At 28.3% G+C, this 18,888-nt stretch overlaps 1 long non-coding RNA gene across 2 annotated transcripts; it reads right to left on the minus strand.

Annotated features, from left to right (window-relative positions):
• Window positions 1-10,857: 10,857 nt before the first annotated feature.
• Window positions 10,858-13,416, minus strand: LOC136090574 (uncharacterized). Of its 2 annotated transcripts, XR_010643526.1 has the most exons (3): window positions 11,703-13,374; window positions 11,388-11,501; window positions 10,858-11,213 (listed from the first exon to the last, which is right to left on the minus strand). It is a non-coding gene; the product is annotated as an uncharacterized LOC136090574 (long non-coding RNA). The 2 variants fall into 2 exon arrangements; XR_010643525.1 differs by having other exon boundaries at window positions 11,388-13,416.
• Window positions 13,417-18,888: the final 5,472 nt, after the last annotated feature.

Below are 18,888 nucleotides of genomic sequence, written 5' to 3' on the forward strand. Positions count from 1 at the left end.
GTGCAGAACTTTATTTATTTGGTGCACAAAAATGGGCATCAACAAAAAAAAACAACCTTTGTGCACAAACTAAAAAAAAAAAAAACTCTTGTACCGAGAACCGAACCTTGGTTTAGTAGCCTGAAGCGAAATCCACTCGGCCACGCTAACGTTGCAAGTCAAAAGAAAATCGTATATATTAAATAAAATTTTTCTATTTACAATATATTATTTTATATTATTATGTATTATATATTGTATATATAATATTTTGCATGTATTATATAAAAACTTTTCTACAAAAAAAAAGAAAAACAGTTGCTTAGAAAATTTAGTGCTCAGGTTGTTAATACATTTATAACTATAAATATATAGAGATAAACTCCTTTTATAATCAATGCATCTTTTATATGGAACTGTGGGAAAATATTTTTGGAGGGGCTGAGATATTTGCATGGATTGGACTTGATCACGTACAAAAGTGGGAGGATATTGAACAATCTGCTGAAGCTATAAACAATATTCATGGTTCAGATGATCAACAAAAAATTAATATTGACATGTCTTTTTGATGAGATGTCAAGTGCAAAAACATTTTTTGCATCAAAAAATGAAGAATGGATTTCATTGAAAATCCAAACCGCTTATGTTGACAAATGGATTCAATTATTCAAGCATTTTCAATAAAAAGACATTGGTGTACCTAATCTGGTCAAAGTTATTGAATACCTTTATTGTTTACCAGGAGCATCTGCACCTGTAGAGCTTATTTTTTTAATTATGAAAAACATTTCTTCATATGACCGAGGTCTTTTGAAGTAGTTCACGTTACATGCATTGCTGTACTGCTAGTTGAACTTTAGTTTTACATGCTCGCTTTTTTATGAGAAAATTTAAACTTGCTAGAAAAAGTTATATATAAAGACTATCATGAAACCTAATTACAGAGTGCCATTTTTTCAAGTACAAAAAAACACCATTTTTCTCCCCCTCTTACCTCTTTTAATTTAGTTTAATTAGATTATCCTTTTCCGGATATTTCCGAAATTCCGGATATTTTTTCAAATTTTAGTTTTTCCGGATATCCAAAACATTTTCTATACATACGAGTTTAGGTATATGCTTCCCGGGCAGTAAGCAACAGGAAGGTACCTGGGTACCCGTCGACAGCCTTATCAATAAATTTATAGTTTTCAACCTTCTAGTTTCCTTGAAAAGTAGAAGCAAAATGCTTTAATACAGCCTAGGTTTTTTATTCTTCCTCTATCATTTTGCTATCAAGACATTTTAATGTGAACATCTGTTTTCCAAACTTTGTACTAAATTTTCTAGCATTAGATCAAAAATGTTGAAAAATTTTCTTATATTTTTTGTTTATGTTTTTTTAGAGAGATAATTTTTTGTTTTTTTGTTTGTGATATAGAGAGATAATTTACAATATGTATTTTAGAAAAGATTTCAGGCTATTTTACCAAAAAGAAATTTCTCGATCTTATAGTTCTTGATTATGGCAATTAGTTTATTACCATCTGCTAATAGCTTGCAGACAATGTGTCTGCGTACATGCCTTATGGGCATCTATAAAGTACGTACGCAGTAAAACAACTGATTTATGACTCTCCACCCCCATTTTACGCATCTGATTTTAGACCCTCCCCTCTTTCTACGCACGTACGCATTAAAACAAAATGAATCCCCTTGAAAATGAATTTCCTAGAACATTGATATTTTTCAGAGTATTTCTGATAAGAATGGACAAATTTTGTAAGATCCAAGCTAAATTAATTTAAAAAAGAATTAAAAATCACTGCACCCTATTGCCAAACCCTGAAAAATCCGCGTAAAAATAAAAAATCAGAAACGTTATGTCGAACATCACAATGTAATATATGCAAAATATACATAGAAAAAGCCAAATACAAGAGGACTTTATATATACATATATATTTTTTTTTATCTTTAATTTATTAAGATTTCGAAATTATTATTTTGCGAATAAAAATATAAAATCAGATAAAACATGAACAAAAAAATTTGTAAAAAGTTTGCAGCTAACATTATGAACAATGTTTATAATATATACTTTCATGTAGAACAATTTTTTGGACTAATAAAACTATTTTAGTCTATAATACAAAACACAAAAAGATAGTTTAAAAATTGAATAACAATATAAAAAGAACATAAAAGAAATATATACGTACTCATTTATTTACACATTTCTTAACACATATTTTATAACACATATTATTTCAATTCGATATATTTCAGATGATTAAAAAAAAAAAAAGGATCAAAATGTTGTAAAATAAAAGCGATTTCTCCTATTTTAAAATTTCAGAAAAAATTTAGTTCACTTTCATTTATAGTTTCATCAATAGTTTTTGTTTGACTTTGTTCTGAAATTAGTCAAGGGAAGAATTATTTTTTAACTCATTATTCAATAGCGTCTTCCATAATTTTGATTGCGATCGAAAACTTAGTTGAAGAGTATTATATGTATATTAGTAAATTTTAGATAATAGATAGTGCTATGTATATATATATATATATATATATATATATACATATATATATATATATATATGTATATATATATATATATATATATATATATATATATATATATATATATATATATATATATATATACACATATATATATATATGAATTCGTGTGGAAATCTTTTTTCTTGTTTCACCAATATAACATGCACCACATGTGCAATTAAGTTGGTACACTCCTGGATGACTGTTCGGAGGCAGTTTAGACTCGTTTCGGCAGAGTATATTTATCAAGAGATTACCAAAACGGAAGACTGTTTTAACACCGACTTTACGAAACTCTCTTCTTAGAACAAGGCTTAATTTTGGGACCCATGGTAAAATAACAAGATTTTTGGTATCAATTTTTTGAGAACTAGATTTATTTGTGGAGTATTAAAACTTTTAGCAATATCTGAATACTGTTTATATGAATGTCCATTTTCAGTAAAAACTTAATTGCACATGTGGTGCATGTTATATTGGTGAAACAAGAAAAAAGATTTCCACACGAATTCAAGAACATAAAAATAATGTTACAAAAGCCAACTGGGATACATCTGGAATAGTAGAACATTCACAACATTGCAATGGTAAAACAAACTGGGAGAACCCTAAAGCGCTTTCTGTTATTTCAAACAACTACACAAGAAAAATTTGGGAGGCCATTGAAATACAACGTGTACAATGTTCAAAACCTAAAGAAAACGTTTTAAATCGTGACAATGGCAATTTGGCGATGACTCACCATTGGAAACCATTTTTTGTAAAATTAAAAAATGTTGAATATCTGACGCTGCAATGATATCATTTGGTTACGTTTATTTTAATTTTTAAACTTTTTTTTTTTTTTTTTTTTTTTTTTTTAACGGTTTTATTAGTTTGATAGGTTAGCGATCTTTAGTATGCTCCAAAAGGAGGTCTTGCAAATTTTGAAAATTGCAGACTACAGAAAATTTTGTAAAATAAAAAATGACGTAAAGGTCGTTTCCATATCAGCCGAAAAATTTTTAGAAAAGCGTGGTTTCGATAAAATAAATTTTAACAGTAGCTTGGTAAATGATTTTTTATTTTTAACCAGTTTCTAAAATTTTGGATTTCAACATTTCAAACATTTTTCAAAATGCTTTCAAACGATATTGAAATAAATGGGGATGATTTGTATGATTAATTATAATATATTATAATTATAATATATTCTGTCTAGGTATTTTGTTAAATATTTTGAACATCTGTATCTTATCCTGTCCTAAAGTAAAATTGTTGACTTGGAAGTTGTGAGAAAACTTATGTGCAATATGTTTCTTTGTATTCAATTATAGACGTAGTATTTCTACCAAATTTTTTGTGTGCAAAACTCCTTCAATTTCTCCATCTAAACTTCTTTTAGATACATTTTTGTTATGAAATATGTTTTTGTAATGCTTTAGATCAAGCTTTTTTTGGACAGGTATGTGAAGTGTTGAGTTTTATGGAAAGTTTTCTTTCTTTCACTTCCGAGTTTTCTTTTAATGCTTTGAGTAGCCTAAAACTTATTTATAATATTTATCTATGACAGTATAATTTTGTGCGTTTGCATGTTTAGCAATCATGCAACATGAAGTTGATTTGATGATTATTTTCCTATTTTTCCTAATTTTTAAAACCTATTTATCCACTTTCATTTTGCAACAGTTTGCAAATCATTGATTTGTAAACAAGAGTTTATCAACACAGTTAAAGATGAGGAAGAAGGGTTAAATGTTTTAACTATGTTTGAAATAAAAAACTTAATTTTAATTTTTTTTAATCTTCTTTATAAGAATTGGCAATAACTTATTAAATAGAATAAGTTAGATTTAAATAACTTGTTGTGTCATTATTAAGACCCAAGATTTTTTTATTAATTAAATGTTTAAAAATCAATTAAAATTTTTATTATTTTTAATACTTTTCAAAGTTATATCCTATTTTAAATATTCTTAGAGATGGTTATTTGCCTACCGAGAAGATAGACTATTGTTGAATATTAATACCAACAATGGAATTAAACGTCAAAATCAATCTTTTAAATACAAATTTTTGGAAAGAAGAAAGACATCTTCCCTTACTACTATGCTTAGTGTTTGCATTGAAGAGTTCCTTCCACACAAGTATGACAGATTAGTCTACTGAAAAAAAAATTTAATTCTGCTTTTAATTCTGCTATTGATAATAATAGTAATAATAATATTTATAGTTATTCTGATTAAGTTAATAGTATTTCTAGGATAATAATATTATTAGTATTAGTATAAATATTATTAATATTATTAGATAACAGTAATAAATATAGCCTACCATAAAGTATTAAATAATTGACATTTTTTGTAAATCTTTATATAATGTGATTCACTTTTCTCCTTAAAATTTTTATTATCTTGGTCCTTCAGTAATGAGCTTTAAAATCTGTAAAATCTTTTAAGAATATTTAGTTAATGAGTATATAATTGCTGAAAAAAGTACTTATAGTAACACTAACTATAATAGTAATTGACTATTGTTGTGAGTTTGTTATAGTAACAGTTTTTATTTTGTGTATTTTAAAAAACTAATGTTAATAATGTTTTTAGCTATGTTGATGAAAACAGAAGAGCAAGTTCATCATATAAAAAGATCATGAGAAAATACCAAATTATTTGACAAATCGTCCAAGACCTTTGGTTAATCATTGCATGAGAATAATTGACAAATTGTATGGTGTTGATTTATCAGGAGTTACTGCTTTGACAAACAGACTATACAATGTTCCATCATTCCAGTTTAACAGTAGGCTTATATACCAGTGTTATCTTGGTGATGCAGAACATTTACCAACTTGTTCTTGCCCAGCTTGGTTTACTAGTGCATATCCATGCAAGCACTTTTTTGCTATCTTCCTTAAAGAAAATCTTTCTTGGTTTGATTTGGGTGCAGCTTATAGAGATTCTCCCTATTTTGCTCTAGATTTGTTTTCAGAAGAAAGTGGTCCATCTATTACTGTTAATTCTCCAGAGTTTACTACATCAATGGGTAATTCTGCTGAAAATGATTCTGCTGAAACACTATTAAAAACAAATACTGAGTTAACCAAAATATGTCATACAATCCCAAGAAGTAATAGTCAGGTATTAAAAGATAGCCAACATTCACCAGAAGCATGTAGAGAACTGTTGAATGACATTAGACAGTTGACATATCTATGTAACTCTCAAAATACATTAGATAATTTATTTGAAGAGCTGCTTAAAGTGAAAACTACCTTAGTTGAAAGTCTTCCATCTGAAAAAGGTATTCTTTTACATCCAACCATTCAACCAGAAACTTGGAGCAAAACCATAATAAAGTCACCAAAACCTTTTAATCTACCTGTTAGACGAAAAAGAAAATTGATCAAGCGATTTGGTGCTAAATATGAACAAAGTAAAGCTGCCACAGAAATCTGTGTAAAGCTTGATAAGAAGGAGTCTTGTTATTCTGAAATTATTACAGATCACTCAATTGATGAAAATTGTACAAGTTTTTTGGTTACCAATGATGTTCAATTTGACAATCGGTTAATTGAAGAAGTTATAGCTGGTGAAAGCAAACTCAAAGTCTTAGTTCCTCCTTCATTGGAGGTGATGAACTCTTTGCAATTAAACATTGTGAAATGCTTAATGACAAGGTTATTCACTTTTGCCAACATGTGATGAAGATTCAGCTGGAGATTGATGTCGGACTGCAAGATCCCATAAAAGGAAAAATCAATGCTTTTCATATCCATCAGTTCGTTCCATTTGTTCAAGTTCTTCACGATGGAAATCTTCATTGGGTTTGTGTCAGCACACATGGTTGTGAAACAGGGGAGATTTTTATGTTTGACAGTCTTTTTCATGGAACTATTACTGTTGAGACAAAAAGGCAAATTTGCTCTATTCTACACTGCAGGAAAAACTTTGTTTCTGTAAAAGTATTGCCTATTCAACAACAAACTAATGGTGTTGATTGTGGACTATATGCCATAGCATGGGCGAGACAGATTCTTGAAAAAAATATTATACCTTCAACTACCACGATGTTTGAACTAAGTGAAATGAGAAAGCATCTCCTAAAATGTGTATTTAACAACCATTTAGATGTTTTTCCGCTCACTGTCAATCCTTCTTTGTATCGAAGATGTGCACCAAAAACATTTCGCATTCTTTTATATTGTTCATGTCGTATGTTTTGGACCCATGAAGACGAACACATCATTAACAGGTAGATAATCTAATTATCATATTTAAGGACTTAAGTTTATTTATTACAAACTGTCTGTTTTGTATGCAGAAGTTTTTCAAAAGTTGACATGCTTGTGCATTGTAAATTAACAATGGTTAGAAATATACTGAGACAAGTGAAGCAATTAAAAAAAGTTATCTTTATTTTTTCTAGGCAAATGGCTTAATGTTGCACTTGTAAAAAATGGTTTCACCGCGAATGTCAAAGAATCCCTCAGAGTGCATTTGAGAAAAAAGACGAGCTTTGGAATTGTCAAGATTGCTTGGATGTATTATAAGGTAAGAAAAAAACTTTAATAGCTGTATAAAAAAAGTTTAGCACAATTAAATTTGCGATATTTGTACGACAAGTTATATATTTTTGTTTTGTTAATTAGGTATTCCTATTAGGTATTTTTTCCACTACCTTTTCTTTATATATAATTTTTTATTACCTCTAATTGCCTTCACATCATTAAAAAAAATTAATACACATATAATTTATGTTTTAAGTTTGTTTGCTTTTGTTTTAGGACTGCAAGGAAAGCATTTCGGAATAGTTTTTAACAAATTAAGTATTAAAATCACAACATATCAGCTATTAACTTTTCAACACTTGATAAATTTTATTTAGAAAAGAAACTAAAGAGCTTGATCGACTACTAGTACAAGTTGTGATGACACCACTTCTAAAAACGGTTATTTTCATAGCCACATAAAATTTTAAAAACATGTTATTTGAGCATTGGAGACTTTTCAACTAAGGCGCATGATATGGCACATCAAAGCATATCCAAGTTAAAGGACTTATTTTTAATCTCATAATTTTGATACGTATATATCATAATTCTTACCATTTTTTGTCGTTACTATAGAACGACAAAAATGGTAAGAATTATGATATATGGAAAATGGTATGATAGATAATGTTATATAACATTTAATTTTTGGTAAAATTTAAGGTTATTTAAAATTGACTTTTTTTTTAAACAGCTTTACTCCTTCACGTTTTCTTATTGTTTAATATTGAAAAATGGTTGCGTGAAAACATTAAAAGCTGTTTAATGGCATTTAAATGGAAGTTAGTGCTCTTCAAAATAATTACATTGATGCAGACTTTTTGAGGGATGTTTCTGGTGGTTTATAAAATTTATTTGCTACATGAGATCCCTATTGCTCCTTGATACTAAAATGTCAGTTTCCTGTCCGATTAGCATATTCAATGACGATCAGCAAGAGCCGACGTTTGATTTCACGATGCTATGTTTAAAAACAAGAGCATTTAGTAGTTACTTCTAATGATTGTCTGTGCTATAAACAATCGATTAGTAAGATTTATTCTTGTATTAAGGTTTTTTTTAATATTGTTATTATTTTTATTTGTTTCAACTTTTGTTTTATTTATTTAGGTCAGGATTTTTTGTTAAGAAAATATTTTTGTTGAAAGGCTGGAAAAATTTTAAAAATTAAGTTTGTCTTTTTTTATTAAATTATTCTCTTTTTTAAGTTCTACCTCTGCCATTATTTTGTTTTTGTTTGCCCTACTGTTAAAGTTTTTCAAAGTTTAATATATACTAATTTTGTATTAATTTTACATAGTATAAAATCTATGATACGAGTAAGATGAGAAATGTAAAAGTAGTTTCTTTTCAAATTTTAGCTCGAAATTTCGAAAGCCACTTTTTTTAAGGGCATCTTCATAAACACGTTTAGAGGAGTTAAAAATATTTTCATTAGAAGAGTTTTGGTTTAGCCTATTGTTAATTGAAATTGGAATTTGTTTTAGAATTTGAGGGGGTTGGTTCGAATTCACATTAATATACAGTAATTTATCATTAGGCTTTTTGTAGGGTTTATAGGAACTTTATAAGAGGTTAAATGTGACATCAAGAAAATTCACTATTTTTAAATTTATGTTTATTTCAATTTGGAAGCCAATGTTTTTAAAAACTTTAATAATATCTTTTCTAATTTTTTCGAGTTGTGGCCCTGATTTTTTATGCATTATTATTAAACCGTCGTCGCGATGAAGACCTAATTGATTAATTTGGATTATTTTAGCTAGGGTATTTAAAATATATAAACCTACAAATTCGCAAATTTCTGCTCCGTCGTAACTTCCCATTGTTACATCAAAGCATTCGTGCGTGGTTTTTTTCTTTCACGTTTCCTTATTAAAATAGAGTAAAGTTTTTCTGCAGTGCCTTATTATACGAGTAGTATCCTCAGTAATTTCTAAATGGGATTTTCCAAATTCTATTGTTTTATCTAAAATTTCTGGTGTAATTGAGGGGTAAAAATCATTAATATCAAATTGTATAAATGTGCATTCATTTTTATTGTTAATTTTAGAAAACCAATCTATAACATCAGTGGTATTTTTCCACTGATGTAAACCTAATTTTTTCCGAATAGAGTTATTAATTTTGTCTAGTTTTATTTTACTAACGTGCCCTAGTTCACTTTTTGAAGGAACTAGCAGCCTTCAAGGGAGTTTATTTTGAAAATTTGGTTTGTGATCTATTAGTGAAACAAACGCTTGCGCTGGTGCAACTGATTCAATTCTCGCATCTAAATTAATTTTTTTGGCAATGTTTTGAGCTTCTAAATTAATGGCGTTTTCCAATTTTTTTGGTGCTTTTGCATAATTATTAGAAATATTATCGCGCAGTAATTTACCTCTTAAAAAATTATAAAAACAAATGACCAAATTAAATTATCCCCATACTAAAGAAATTTATTTAGTAATTACTTTCTGTAACTTCCTGTTTACCAAAAAAATATAGTAATTATAAAAATGTATTTTTATTTCTAATTATAATAATTCATAACTTCCTGTGAAATATTTTTTTCTATTAATTGAATTTTTTGAGATTTAGTAACTCTTCCTGATGATCCAGCAATGGTGAAACTTAAAGTTGAAGAACAAAGTTAGATAAGTGTTTTTTACTAATTTATTATTGCTCTGTTCTTTAAGAACATTGAGCACTCTATTTGTAAAATATACTAACATAATTTACATAACATAAATGCAAAACCGAGATGAATGAATTATAAAGATTGTTTATAGAAATAAACACTTACTTAGAGTTTCCAAATGAAACATTTTATGTTCAACCCCTTCATAAGTACCTAATAAAAGATGCATTTTTTGGGGTTGAGTTGAAGTGGGTTTAAAGCCGACTAATACTTATCCCAGAATAAATTTTCTTTCATAACTTTGCTTTTTATTATTCAAAGAAACCGTGGCCACGGAATAACAGTTCAAGGATTGCGGCTAGGAATCACCCACTACACACAAACGAGCTTTGAGTTGGTTCCCTTACTTGTTAAAATTATTTGAAAAAGGTTTACGCCACCAACAGTGATGAACTCTTGAGTCCAAGAGAGCCATTGTTCCTTCAAATCAAGTAATCCATGTATAATTTAATACATTTTGTTTCGTTTTATAATCGTTTGTTAATAATATAATAATAATTACTTGATTTCAAGAACAATTGCAAAGTACACGGTAGATTTGATTTATGTAAGATTTCACGATGTACTAACCAAAAATTTTATCAGACACCACTAAGTCTCTGTGCGGGCCACAGAGACTTAGTGGTTCAACAGCTTCAAAATTATAGTACTCATTTAAATCTATTTTTAAACTGTAAATAGTTTATGCACTTTACCATGATTTTTTTTTTTGTTTGGTTCAAAAGCAAAATATTTTTAAATACTTTCTTTTGCAAACTTATCTTTTATGCGTTTATGCATTTTGCCAAAGAAGCAAAATATCATCTTCGTTTGTTTTGCGGGTAAAATTATGGTCTTGATTACAAAAGGTTTACACAGACTAAGTATTATATCGACATTTTAGTCGAGAATAAAACTGGCAATAGATAGTTGTATAATGGCAGTATTAATCAAAATGCAGCGCATTAGACTTCTATCAAATCAATTTTAAACTGAAATTTAATAAAAGCATGCGCCGAGCAAATACAGAGTTAATGGATGTTAGCTATATTTCTGAAATCTGTGGGTTGAATTTCGATAGTCCTATTAATATAATATCAATGCGACAAAATATCAAAAGAATAAAAACACGAATAAATAAGCAAAAAATAACAACTATATTTTATCAGTCTTTTACATAAATTGTAAAATAAAAATTTCATATGCATCAAACAGTCCTTTCATTTTTAAGCCTTGTTAGGGAATTTTTTTCGCTTGGATAGCTATTTTTTCGCTTTTGTCGTTAAATTAAATGCATAAAAATATTTTAACTAAAACTCTCATTATAAAAGTAAACTGAATTACGAATTGTAATGGCCTAAGCATCCAATTTGATGTAACAAATGTTAAGACAAAAAAATTTGATGAGGAAGGTTGTGGTCCATTCGGGCAAGTATATACCTGCCTACACGTTCTTTTACAGAAAAGTGACTTTTAAGGGACACTCATCTGTACCTGTATAAACAAAAATAAATGTAGATTTATTAATTATAAGAAAATTTGAGAATGATTGCATGAGAAGACACTTTTGAAAGATTTAAACATATTCATTCTAGATTCATATTCTATATTTTAGATGCATATCTTCAAACACAAAATTCACATATAAGACTAATTAAAATTTCATACCTAAATCTTAGATTTCTATCAAAAATCACATTAGATTTATATCCAACAACTACATCGCTTTTGAACGGATTTTTTTTTTTAATTTTTGAAAAAATTTGATTCCACCAGTTGCACCTGAAAATACGTAATGAAAATACACCTGAATTTACGTTTTATATTATATTTTCATTAATAAATTTCTTCCAAAAAAATGTAAAAGAACCTACTCATTTACATCAAACAAACAAAAAAAAAACGTTTTAAATTAGTAATGGCTAAATTAAGTGAGTATAAAAGGCTAAAATACAAACAAATTAACTAATGGTTGCAACTCACAGTTGATTTTGATTTTGTTAATGGCTGCAACTTGTCCTAGGATTGCAATAATGATAATTAAATATGCTTATAAAAATCAAACTGCAACAAGAAGAAGAAATGGCTAACATTTTAAATTATAAAAAAACTTTATTAAAAATATACTTAAATAAATATGCTTTATAAAAAAATACTAATGTTACTTTTTAAAAAACTATTTTTTTCAAGACTAATTGTTAATAACACTATTTTAAATTTTATTAATTCCTTTAGAACATTTAATTTTATCTGGGACATCATATCCTTTTGGTCCCCTATCTGTGAACGCTACTCACGAAGATTTAACAAAACAAATGATTAATCATTATTCAATAATCATTTACATTTACAAGACAAATGATTTTTTTTATTAAAAAAATTTTTTTTTTCAACATCTTCACTTCCAACAAGGTTGCAAGCAACTATTAGAGTTGGAAATTACTGGAAGAGAAAAAATGTAATTTATAGAGCAAGATAACGATTGACAGACGACTTGAAAGATTGCAAATTATATGTATCAGGAAAGCAAGATGAAGGACACAAATTCCAAAGAACTGATGTTCGAGGGAAAAAACTAGACAAATAAGAAATTTTGGAGCACTTAGGAATAGCCACAGTAAAAGGATGAGACTTAACTGAATGACGAGTAACACAAGAATGAATTTTTGTAGATGACACAAGAGGCGCTAGCTTATTAGAGCAGTGCCCATTATAGAATTTGTAAAAAAGAAAAAGAGAAGCAACATTATAACAATGTTATAATGGTTGGAGGTTGGCTGCAACAGCAGGTTCAACTATGTTTACTATGCGTTTTTGCACCTTGTTTGAAAGAGAAAGGGCATCATTGATCTGTCCCAGATATGGCAACAGAATTCCATACAAAGGCGGATTTGAGATTTACAGAGATAAAGAATAGAATCCGGAGAAAGAAAGTGTCGAGCACAATAAAGAGATGTAACCTTAGCAGATGCTAATTTTGCAATGGATTAGATATATAGTTTCTGAGAAATATCGGATGTAAGAGTTAATCTTAGAAGATGAAGGGTAGATGACTCATCAAGTACATTACCATTATAAATATAGGAAAATCTAAATCAAATATAGGAAAATCTAGATTATTGCGATAACGATTGGCTGAAAAATTGGGTTTTATTAGAGTTATAGTTCACCAACCACTGTGAGCCCCATGCTGTAGCAGAAGTGAAATCCTTTTCAAACTCAAATTCCCCTCCAAGCAATCAGAGAGTATTGGCTTCTTATCAAGACAAGAATAAATGGTAGTATAATCAGCGAACAATGCCACCTTAGATATGAGAATATCTGGAAGATTGTTAATGTAAATTAAAAAGAGTATAGGGCCAAGGATAGAACCTTTAGGAATCCCTGAAGTTACAGGATATGAAGAAGAATGCTTTCCATCAAAGGCAACTTTTATACTATGATTGGAAAGGAAGAATTCAAAAATCTTAAAGATGTTACCTGATTCACCATAAGAAGAAAGCCTATTGAGAAGACCAGTATGTCAAACTTTATCAAAAGTTTTAGAAATGTCAATAGTGATAGCCTAAACCTCTCCAGATCTATCTAATGCATGAAAAAATCGATCAGTTATTATTGTTAGCAAATCAGCTCTAGAACGAGAAGATATATACATATATATGCATATATATATATATATTATATATATATATATATATATATATATATATATATATATATATATATATATATATATATATATATATATATATATATATATATATATATATACCAATGGAATCAATCAACCTAAAAAATTGAAATTGACAAATTAACAGAAAACATTGTCTACCTTCAGGCTGATTTCTACCTTGTTGCAACAGTGATTTTAACACTGTCAACTATGTCAGGAATACTACTGCTGTTAAAATTTAATAGTAACTTGAAATTGGTCATTTTAAAGAAGATTTTCAGTTATTCGAACTTTCGGTTATTCTAAGTAAATTCTTGTTCCCCTTGGAGGTTTGAATAACCTGGAGTTTACAGTATATATATATATGTATATATATATAGATATATATATATATATATATAATTATATATATATACTCATTTGTATTTATACATTATATATATATATATATATATATATATATATATATATATATATATATATATATATATATATATATATATATATAAATATATGTATATAGATATATGTATATACATATATATATATATACATATATATATATATATATATATATATATATATATATATATATATATATATATATATATAAATAGTCAAAAAGTTTCTTCCATAAACTGTAGTTTTAAATTACTACTGTGATCAAAAAGTAAGGTGAATTTTTTTATAAAATGAAAAATCTTTATTTATTCTTCCAAATCTGTATCGTCCCTCTCAAAATAATCCCCCCCGGCCCTAATGCACTTTTGCCAACGTTTTTTCCAGTCTTCGAAGCATGCCGAAAAGTCCTCGGTAGGGATAGCCTTCAATGTGCATGCCGATTCACGTTGGATCTCTTCAATGGACTCAAAACGATTTCCCCGGAGTGGTCTTTTGAGCTTTGGGAACAGCCAGAAGTCACACGGTGCAAAGTTGGGCGAATACGGTGGTTGTGGAGCAACATGGGTAGAGTTTTTGGCGAAAAACTCACGAAGAACCAGTGCTGTGTGCGAAGGCGCATTATTGTGGTGCAAAATCCAAGAGTTATTGGCCCATAATTCCGGTCTCTTTTTGCGAATAGCTTCACGCAAACGTCGCATAACGCTTAAATAATATTCCTTGTTGAAAGTTTGGCCAGTTGGAAGGAATTCGTAGTGCACGACACCACAATAATCAAATAAAACAGTCAACATGACCTTGATTTTTGAGCGACTTTGACGTGGTTGCTTCGGTCTCGGCTCGCCTTTTTCACGGTATTCACTCGATTGGTCGGTTGTTTCAGGGTCGTATGCGTAGACCCAAGTCTCATCGCCAGTAATAATTTGTTTGTAGACGTCTTGATAGTCAGAAAGCATTGCTTCACACGTTTTAACGCGACGCTCTTTTTCAAAGAAATTGAGAAATTTCGGCACCAAACGTGATTTGAGTCTTCTGAGGCCCAAATGATCCTTCAAAATCGCTTGCACCAACCCAAATGATATTCCAACCATGTCAACAAGGTCTCGAATGGTTAACCGACAATTTTCAAGCACCAATTCTTTGATTTTGTTGATGTGGCGATCATCAATCGAAGTCGATGGTCGTCCGGAGCGTTCCAAGTCATCAACACGTTCTCGGCCTTCTTTGATGTCTTTGTACCACTTGTAAACATTTTTTTGAGACATAGTCTCTTCACCGAAGGCCTTTTGCAACATTCGATACGTCTCAGCAGCAGAAATATCATTCCGCAAACAAAATTTAATAGCACTTCTTTGCTCAACAAAATTAGACATCGTGAAAATCGCCGAATGCACTTTTGGTACTTCAGAAAAAATGCTTAAACAAAAAAAAATAATTATGAGTTTGACATGTAATTTGGCGCAAATGTTAATGACATTCCTACCAACTTAAAAATAAAAAAGATTGGACGATTCGAATAAGGCGGGAAGTTTAAATTAAAAATTCACCTTACTTTTTGATCACAGTAGTAAACGCTACTAAACCAGACCAGAAAAAGTTTTTTTGATGATAGATTGTGTCCACACTATGTCCACACCATGCTCATAGAGTGATTTCATCCCATGTATACCAAACTTGTTTTGGATCATCTTTTAATCCAGAGGTTAATTTTTTTCAACAATTTTGTGATCAGTGGAGTTAACTTAATTCTGAGTTATGGGTTCTAACTAATACAGATCTTCAAGTGTAACTAGTATTTTAGTTAATTTAGGAGTATTTCTAGCTATTTTACATAGAAAACATTATATTTAGCTTTTCTTTGCTGTATATCTTCTACAATTATAATTTTACGATTCATCCATTACCACATTAACATATTGAACTTTTTCACTCAGCTCAATTAATCAATCAACATATTTTCATTTTTAATAATATATAAACAATAGTGAGGAACATTTACAAACAGTTTCAGACTGATGATGCATAAAGACCTACAATTGTGTAAAACAATTATTGTAAAATAATTATAATAAAAATAAAAACAACAATAATTATACTAATAATAATAAAGTAATGATATTATTCATAACAGTAGTTATAATAATAATTACAGTTGTATTAATAATAATGGTTTAATTATAATAATTGTAATACTACTATTAATAGTGATTTAATAGCTATAATAAGATTTATTAATAAATTTAATTCTTCTGCAGCAATGAATGCAGTTTTTTAAAGTTTCCATTTGGACAGTCTTTGGATTCGTGTTTATAAGCACAATAAACGTTTTTTTAGATATATAAATATTTTTCTAATAACAAAAAAGAAGCTCAGATTTTGTATTGAAAAAAAAGACTTATCTGTACTTAATATAAGTATAGCTTATCTATACTTAATATAAGTATAGATAAGCATATTGTTGAGCCTTAAATTATTCTAAAACTGTTTTTGAGCACAGTAGTATTAGAGGATAAGTTACTTAGAATAGTATACCTAATAAAAAGAAAAAAACTTATATTGTATAGGTAGTTAGTAGAGAGATTATTAGAGGTTGTTAAAGTTATTAGAGTTTGCAGTGTTATGCAAAAGGATAAAGTCTTTGTTCTTTTATATAAATTCTCTAATCTCTAATAATTATCTATACTTATCTAAACCGTACTGCTAAATTTTGTAATGCTATGATGTCTTTATATAATATAATTGGTTATATTATTTACTTTATGATATACACCACATATGTATACAGCAACTTTTTTATAAAAAAACTAATAATTTCTTTGTACAAAGTTCTTTATAAAAACAAAAAAACTATTAGTATACTCACAATAAAACTAAAACTTTTCATTATAAGATAATTTAATTAAATATTAAAGTTAATTGAATTACCATACTCCAAAATATACGATAATAAAAGAGACATTCAGTAAACAACATTTTATTATGCTTCAAAAGTAGGTTGCGAATATTTGCGAAAAAGCATTCCGGAGTCTGCAATTTTCAAAATTTGCGAGACCTCCTTTTGAAGCGTACTAAAGATCGCTAACCAGTTTGATAATGGCTCTCACTATATGAGCTGAAATATTACTTAAAAAATAAATAAATAGTATGATACCGTATATGATGTTTTAATGCTTATAATATTATTACACATACTATTAAAGATGTCGCTTAAATTATATATATATATATATATATATATATATATATATATATATATATATATATATATATATATATATATATATATATATATATATATATATATATATATATATATATATATATATATATATATATATATATATTGTTGTTGTATGATTTAGTGTTAAAAACACTAAACTCTTGATCGTTGTAGAGTGCTCAATATTCAAGAAAATATATATTTTTTCAAAAACAGAGCATTTTATACTTAAATTTTAGAAAAAAACAACTTTTAATGGAACTTAAAGTTTCATGCCTATCGGCAATCATCAGCCATGAAGTACAAAATCAAAAATATTAAAAACCGTTTAAAAATTACAAACTACGGTAGAATGAGTTCTGACGTTATAGTACAAGAAGACGTAATGGAAAACTAATCTCCGCCATCAAATAATGAAAGGAGGAATTTATTTTTGTGTCTGCATTTAGAGACTAATTCGCCTCTTTTGTTTAGCAGATTGTTTCCTTTGTAAAATAATATTTCGAACTTCTCATTTAAACAAAGCTTACAAATTTTTGACGCAGGATTGTATGATTTACAGCGTTTAATAATACTCCATTTGATTGAAGTTGTGAAATTGTTTTCTTTTAATCCCCATACTTCCTTAGACAACTCAGTATTGGGAAGAATTAAGATGTTCACTACAAATAATATAGTTGAGATTAAGTTCTTCACATGATTTTGTATCGAGATCTTGACAACGACAATTATGAACCCAAAGCTTGCATCTAAATAGGTTAAACCTAATTAATTTAGTGGAATTATTTACATCATATTATGTATAAATATTTTTTGTTTCATAAAATTTAAAGTATAAACAGTGTTTAAACAGCTTTTGAAAAAATTTGTTTGTTTTTGAAAAAATATATATTTTCTTAAATATTGAGCACTCTACAACGATCAAGAGTTTAGTGTTTATATATATATATATATATATATATATATATATATATATATATATATATATATATATATATATATATATATATATATATATATATATATATATATATATATATATATATATATATATATATAAGAAGTTTGGGAACTAGTTGGGATTTTTCTTTTAGATCAACTTTTGCAGTTTTACAACAAAAATGATTTTGGTTTACATCGAGATGACGGGTTAGCTGTTTTTAAGAACAAAAATGGCCATCAAATGGAAAAAATAAAAAAGCATGTTGTTCAAGTTTTCAAACGTAACAATCTCAACATCTCTATCAATTGCAATCTTAAAATTGTTAACTACCTTGATTTAACTTTTAATCTTACTCAAAATTCTTTTCAACCATACTGCAAGCCTGAAAATAACCTAAATTATCTGCATGCTGATTCTAACCATCGACCTAGCATAATAAATAATCTTCCAAAAAATATCGAGCTAAGATTGTCTGCCAACTCATCAAGTGAAGTTATTTTTAATAAACCTTTGTGAAGACGCATTAAAGCAATCGGGATACACTTATAAGTTGACATATAAATCAAGCACAAAAAAAGTTCCAAAAAATAACCACAAACGAAACATTATCTGGTACAATCCTCCATTTAGTAAAAATGTTACGGCCAAAATTGGTCAACGCTTTTTGACCCTGGTTGACAAGCATTTTCCTAAAAACCGCGGAGTGCACGAAATATTTAACAGAGACACGGTTGGGATAGGCTACTCCTGTATGCCAAACGTCAAGTCTATCATTAACTCGCACGGCAAAAATATTTTATGTGGTGATGTAAAATTATCAGAAAAAGCCTGCAACTGCATTAAAAAATCTCTTTGTCCACTGAACAACGATTGCTTGTCTAACAACATTGTTTACCAAGCCACCGTAAGCTCAAATAAACCTCATAACAATGAT

The sequence above is a fragment of the Hydra vulgaris genome, chromosome 14 (genome assembly GCF_038396675.1).
Source record: "Hydra vulgaris chromosome 14, alternate assembly HydraT2T_AEP".
Lineage (NCBI taxonomy): Eukaryota > Metazoa > Cnidaria > Hydrozoa > Anthoathecata > Hydridae > Hydra > Hydra vulgaris.